This window comes from Leopardus geoffroyi, chromosome E2 (genome assembly GCF_018350155.1).
Source record: "Leopardus geoffroyi isolate Oge1 chromosome E2, O.geoffroyi_Oge1_pat1.0, whole genome shotgun sequence".
NCBI lineage: Eukaryota > Metazoa > Chordata > Mammalia > Carnivora > Felidae > Leopardus > Leopardus geoffroyi.
The window spans coordinates 29153004-29160267 of NC_059335.1; positions in this window are offsets into that span (position 1 = coordinate 29153004).

Sequence of the window (7264 nt, forward strand, 5' to 3'; positions counted from 1 at the left end):
TCTCACAGGACTTGCTTGTGCTCTAGAAGGAGCCGTGACTTAGATGCTCTTCCTCAGGGAGACTGCCCTGGCCAGTCTGTTTCCTTTTTGGTAGAGCCCTTAACACAGCTGATACCTGTCTGCCTCCCATTGAAGGTAAGCTGTGTGGAACGATGCCTGGCATATAGTAGGTCTTCAGTAAATATTTGTCGAAGGAAAGAATGGATTAATACCTTTCAATCCGACGGACCCGGTGGAACACCTCATGATCACCCGGGGAGCATCTTCAATCCACAAAGCCCCGCTCCCCCTCTGCGGTGTGGTCCTTTGGGGATGATATGGAGAATCCCCTGTCCCGATTCCTGGCTTCCCCTGTCCTCCACCATTCTTCGAATGCAATATCTTAACCAGGAAAATATAGAGGGAGTAGCACCAGACTCGAAGTTAGGGCACAAGGGTTACACACAGAGTTCAGTCCGGCCTGGCCATTTGACCTTGGGCAGGTCTCTGAGTGCCTTTAGGCCCAGGGCAGTTGGGGTCATAAACCTGCTTATAAGAGTCGTCAAGAGTGAGATAGGAGAGAGCTTAGGAACATGCCTCGTATTACGAAGGACTCACAAGCTTCCCACCTGAGGTATTGACCCATAAGCCGCATGTGCGACACAGAGACACAAGACCCCCAAGGAAGCCTCCGGAGCGTGGGCATACAAGTCCACGGTGGGAGCCCGCAGACGTGAAAATACTACCAGTGGTCTTGTGAAGAGTCCCGGAGCCTCGGGGTCTAAAAGACGGCTTTGCTGATTTGCATAAGGATTTGCAGAGCCTTTGCAAGTCATTGGAGGCAGATGAGAATACATCAGGATCCATAATACTCTGGCAACCATCCTTGGCCCCTTCACCTTCACGGCCTCCCTGCTGGAGCCCAGCCTGGAAAAATGGCGGGTTGGGCTTCCCCTGGGGGCTCCCGCGGCCACCCCCTCCTTCCAGAAGCGAGTATGGGGGCTTCCGAGGCCCTCCAGTGCCACGCTGCCTGATGGATGGCAGGCCTTAAGCGTGACTGAGCTTTCACAGTGGAAACCATTAAAGGGTATTCTCCTTTTAATTCTTTGTGGTCGTTCTCACTCCTTCCTCGGAGAAACCTCTGATTTTTCACTTGCGAGACGCTTGGCTGCGCTTGTCATACCCTAGAAGGTGATTTCAGTTCTCCGATGCCAGGGAACCTTTTCCGCTGATCAAAACACAGCTGCAGAGGCCCGTGTGATCTGCTAATGGGCACCCCAACTCTGGGGTATGTCTCTCCATACCTGGGAAAATAGATATAATTAGGATAACGGATATCATATGTATATGCAAATGCAGCAGGTAGAAATGACTAGCAGTGAGACAGGGCTTGACTTTGCCAAATCCCGTCAGGCCGGCGGTGCAGGTTAACCAGCGGCGACACCATCAGGCCCGTGCCCGCCCCAGAACCAGCTCAGGTGTCTCCTATCATCCCTCTGTCTCCCCCCCCCCCCCCCCCGCCCCGGCCTGGACCCCTCCTGCAAATTATGTGTCCTGTCCACATAAAAATAGATCGCTCCAGCTCCTATGAGGCCGCAGGGATCCCCGCATCCCAGAGAAAGTGAGGAAGAGAGGGACAAGAAGAGAGCTAGCTCTCTTCCCTGTTTGGCCTTTTAAGAAGGCTTCTGTCCCCAGAGTGGTGGCGACTGGACCAAAGGGGACCTGGCCAATCACTGCTGAACCCGAGCTGCCTGTTTCAAAAAGGCTCACCTCGTTAGGAGGGCCTGGAGGTCCGGTGACTTACCTCTCTGGGCCTTGGGTTCGTCGCCCTAAAATGGGCAAAATAATGCCACCTGCCTCAAAGGGCCTGGTAAGCCGTAAGCCTCAGCTAATGTGATCTTCTACCGCGGGTTCGTGGCGGGATGAAGGCAGTATACTCTCCACTGTGTCCCTCCGTCTGCGTGCTCTGGGATAAGTCACTTTACCTCTCCCAGCCTCAGTGTCTCCATCTGTAAAATGGGCGAACATCACCTACTTTCCTGGGCTACGGGAGGGTCACAGAGACAGTGGATGGGTGACGTGGTTTCGCATAACAGAAGACGACAGGAACTAGTTGTACATGTGGAGGATGAATGTGTTCTGGGAGCCCCGAGCCTGTTGTGATGGGGAGAGCCTCGCTTGCGAAGCTCTGAGTCTGATAGGCGTTGAAGAGGTCCATGCAGTCCATCAAAAGCGCTAGATAGCTGTGCAGGCACAGAGCACGGGCACTGACTTTTTCCAAGCCGTGCAGGCATTCAACATGGGCATCCAGCTGCTTCTACCAAACTGCGACATCTGACTTTTGGGTTGGGGGACAGGGCTCAGGCCTTTTTCACTTCTGTACGCTCTGTGCCTAACACAGTGCTTAGTTCGTCGTAGACGCTCAAAAAATATTGATTGGCTGCTGAACTACACCATGAGCTAACTTCTCTGCCCCTTGGGGGGTGGTGAGAATGCTGTCAGAGTCTTGGCCCCTCGGCCGGTGGCGGGGACAGTGCTTGTATGGTGCCTGTGGACTTTGGGGTCAGAACCACATTCAGATCGCGGTTCTGCCGCATCCTAGCGGTGACTGTGCTTGAACTTCGGTTTAGGAAAACCTGCTGACCATCGCGTTGCCTCATCTGTACAATGGGGATAAAAATACTGCCTTCTTTATAAGATCACTGGGCAGGCTCCTTAAACTTGCACACGTCGGTGCCTGGCATGTGTCTAAAATGAAGGTGGCTGGACTGAAGTGAATCTCCTCCCTCCCTCCCCTCCCCTCCCCTCCACCCTCCTTCCCCTCCTCACTACACAGATTCCAGGACATTTCATACCCAGTCTGGTCCCAGGCCCCAGAAGTGAAACTGATGCTTTATCTAACCATGGCATTGATGTTTCTTATTCTGTTGAAGCCATCAATATTTGTTCAATAGTATAAGTCTTAAATAAGCGTCTAAACGACATATTACAGATGATGAAAGTCATTTCCGCACAGAAGATTATCTCACACGATCATGTTTCCATCGTTATCTGGGGCCTCTGTAGTTGGCAAATCTCCACAGCTACTTAAATGATAACATTAGTCCTAATACCGTGTAAAATGACTAGTTCCTCGGGGTAGGTTTATTTTTAATAGTGTATGTCAGCAGCAAATAGCCCGGAAGATCCCAGAGGAAAATGCACAGCTCACGCTCTCGCCGAAGCGATGATATGGATATATTTAATATCTATGTTAAAAACCTCTTAGGCGCCATGGTGATATTGAACTGGACAGTTAGATCGTGCAGGCAGAATCCTTGGCTGTTTATAGGGCGTGATGCCGGGTGCATTACAGAAACCGTTTGAGGTTGTTCAAAGTCAAATTTGGGCTTCAAAAATCTTTGACAGACATTTGACAGCAAGCAGGTAGTAAAATACCCTGAAACACAAGCTGGGAGAATAACATCGCTTCCTTTTTTTTTTTTTTTTTTGGTGAGTCTGTTGATAAGTTTGCTGCACTATTAAGATGCTTAATCACTTGCCTCCAGCAAGAACAACCTTCCACCTGAAGTCGTGATTTATTAGAGTGCCCGGAACATACTTGCTGTCCACCCAAAAGATGGCCAGGGGATCCTTAGAGGGAAAATAAGGACCATAATTTGAATTCAGGCATATAGCTACCAATGAATGGGGTTGAAAACCAAAATTATTTTGGAGCTGATGTCAGGGGACGTAATATAAAATTTGCGCCCAGATGCACAGGGTTAAGAGATAGAGTGGCCATAGGTCTGGCTTAAACCGTCCCTGGTCCAACGGCCCTGGGACAGTCGTGAAGGGAGTGCCAGGGGAGGGGACAAGGGGCAGCAGGGGGCGGGGCTGCCTGCTAGGGACATCCACCTTCCAAGAAGAAGCATTCCTCTCTGCTTCGGGAGAAGCCCAGCTGGGAAGGCCAATGGACAGATAGATGCCTGGTTTCAGTGGATTGTTACCCTCAATGTCTCTACCCTCTGGTCTTTGTAAGTGTGGATTTCACTCCCACTTTCCACATTGAACCCAGCGCAAACTGAGTTCAGGGGCAACGCCTCCGAGGCGGTGAGGGTGATTGAGGTACCCAGTTCCATGGACCTCACTCTTGGAGGAAGGGGTGTGGACGCCAACTAAACAAACTTGAAACGACACCAACGGCACTGATTTCACTGTTTAACTTCGTGTTTTCCACGATGATTGGGCTATGAATTCCTTTCTTGGCGGAATGTCCGTCAGCGTTTCGCCATCGTGAAATGCAGTTTAAGAAGCACCCTGGGATGGGGCGCCTGGGTGGCGCAGTCGGTTAAGCGCCCGACTTCAGCCAGATCACGATCTCGCGGTCCGTGAGTTCGAGCCCCGCGTCGGGCTCTGGGCGATGGCTCAGAGCCTGGAGCCTGTTTCCAATTCTGTGTCTCCCTCTCTCTCTGCCCCTCCCCCGTTCATGCTCTCTCTCTGTCCCAAAAATAAATAAACGTTGAAAAAAAAAAATTAAAAAAAAAAAAAAAAAAAAGAAGCACCCTGGGGTCAGCAGAGTTCGAAAAATACCCCTTGCCCCTTTTCCACATTCCCTTCTTCAGATTATTCAAGCAAACCCGAATGCAGGTACTCTTGGGAAGAGACTCTGCAGGTGGAATTAAAGTCCCTTTGACCTCGCAATGGGGACGTTCTCTGGGTGGGTCTCACTCCATCAGTTGAGCCCTTGATTGAAAGAGTCAGAAGGATCTGAAGTCCCCTCGCCAGCTTTGAGGGTGAAGGGGACCACGCGGGAGGGAATGTGAACAGTGCGGGGAAGCAGAGAACAACACTGGCTGGCAGCGTGCAAAGTGGGACTCGACCCCACACCCACAACGACCAGCCAAGGAACTGTGCCAACGACCCGCAGGACTTCGGAGGCAGATCCCTCCAGAGCCTCCAGAGAAGAGTCCAGTTTGGCTGACGCCTTGCTTTGGGCCTTGTGAGATCCTGCGTAGGGAACACAGGTGAGCCCGCCCGATTTCCGACCCACAGAGCCGTGAGATAAAAAATGCCTGCTCTTGGGGGCGCCTGGGTGGCTCAGTCGGTTAAGCGTCTGACTTTGGCCTAGGTCATGATCTCACAGTTTGCAGGTTCCAGCCCCGCGTGTCATGATCTCACAGTTCGCGGGTTCGAGCCCCGCGTCGGGCTCTGTGCTGACAGCTCGGAGCCTGGAGCCTGCTTCGGATTTTGTGTCTCCCTCTCTCTCTGCCCCTCCCCCGTTCATGCTCTGTCTCTCTCTGTCTAAACAATAAATAAACATTAAAAAAAAATTTTTTTTAAATGCCTGTTCTTTCAAGCCACTAGATTTGTGCTAATTCGTTGTCCAGCAATAAGAAATCCATAACTGTGGGGCCGCCCAGGTGGCTCAGTCGATTAAGTGTCTGACTCTTGATTTGGGCTCAGGTCGTGATCTCACACTTTGTGAGATCAAGCCCCACATAGTGCTCCGTGCTAACAGCACAGAACCTGCTTGGATTTCTCTCGCGCGTTCTCTCTGCTTCTCCCCCGCTTCCACTGCCTCTCTCAAAATAAATGAACTTTAAAAATAACAGAAAATAAAACAAAATAAAATGTTTAAAAAAAAAACCCCGTGACTGTTGGTGCAGAGAAATCCAAGCAGAAATAATTGTGGTACCTTTGTCCTTACCCCGTGACGTTTATGAAGTGTTTTACCCGTAGCAAGCACTTTAATCAGGTATGGGCAGGGCAGGTGAGGAAACAGACTCGGGGAGACCGAGGGGCCTGCCCAGGACACTCAGCCAGTAATTGGAGACAAGGCAGCTTGGATGGGGCTTTTCCTGTGACTTAGGGTGGGGAAGTTTCCTTTACTCTCTCTTGCTTTCAAATGGGAAAAACGCGAGCATTGCCTTGCAAGAAGGAGCTTGGAAAGGAGGGTGAAAAAAAAATCATAGAAGGACACACCGGGCAAAGAATTCCACGGCTTGGTGAGAGAGGCCCTTTCTTCATCACTTGTGTCTGACCAGAAAAGCTTGTTAGGAAAAAGGGCTCACAGCTGTGAGCCAGTGACAATGTGTGGGGGCAGGGTGTGGAGGCCGCCGGAAGCGGACTGCTGGGAAGCTTTATTTGGGTGACTGAGAGCAAAGACACACAGGCCTAGAATACCAAGAGGAACAAAGTTTGCCGGCTGACCTCCCAGATGGGCGGTTTGCAGAGGTGCGACTGCCCGCATAATTAGTTTGCCTTCTTTGCCTCTAGTTCCAACCTAGGCAGCCGCACCCCTCTAAGGGGTCCCTGACTTAGCATCATGGAGCACACAAGTCATCTGGGACCACCCCTCATGGGCGCCAGTGGACCCTGAGTTTCTATTTCCAACACACGCACACACACACACACACACACACACACACACACATTCTCTACTTAGCTGTAATATCATGGCAACTCTCCATGTTGGTTACTGATCACTTCCTGATGGAGTAGAGCTCCTTACCAAGCACATTTAGTGTGCGTGTGTCCAGCATGAGTCAGAACTATGTGTTTACTATTGTCCTAATAATAATAAAGTCCAACCCTGATACAGTGCAGACCCAGGGCTGGACACTGTCTTCAAAGTCTGCTGGTTAACTCACTTCTAACAGCGAGCGCACGAGATCCTGGAGAAGCCATCCGGGTTCCTAAACATGTTTCTGCCCAGAGGGAGGTCGAGGTTTTGTAGGCTCTGAAGCTGATACAATCTCGCAGGTCCTTTGGAAGGGGGAACAAAAAAGTTACGAATATAAAATTAGGTAGAGGGTCTTGGAAGGAGCCCAAGGAAGAGAGGGGCTCTGAAGCGTTATAGTAAATCTGCCTTGGTTTCCCTCTTTCTCCTTGGCACATGTTAGCTTTGCCTATTCCTGCCCCCTGTGAAGTCAGCAAGGCCGCCTGACTCACACTGGTCAACCGAATGTGAATGAGCTTCCTTTGTGTCACTTCCAAGAGGAAGTTTTTACCCTCGGCGTGTGATTCCCGACTCTTCTCCCCTCTCCTCCTGTTCACCGTCTGCACTGATGGTGGAAGCCTGTGACAGGAAAGAATTGCCTCTGCCCGGGGGACTCCGAATCATTACAGTGATTGGAGCATCTTCCCGTGTCTACCCTGCCCCGCGTCAACCCGCAGTGAACACAGAGCGTTCAGTGAGAAATGAGCTTTTGTTATATTAATTGACCAAGATTTTGGAGATTAGTTTTTTTTTTTTTTAACCACAGCAAACCTGACATCACCTAACTGCTATAGATAGGGTACT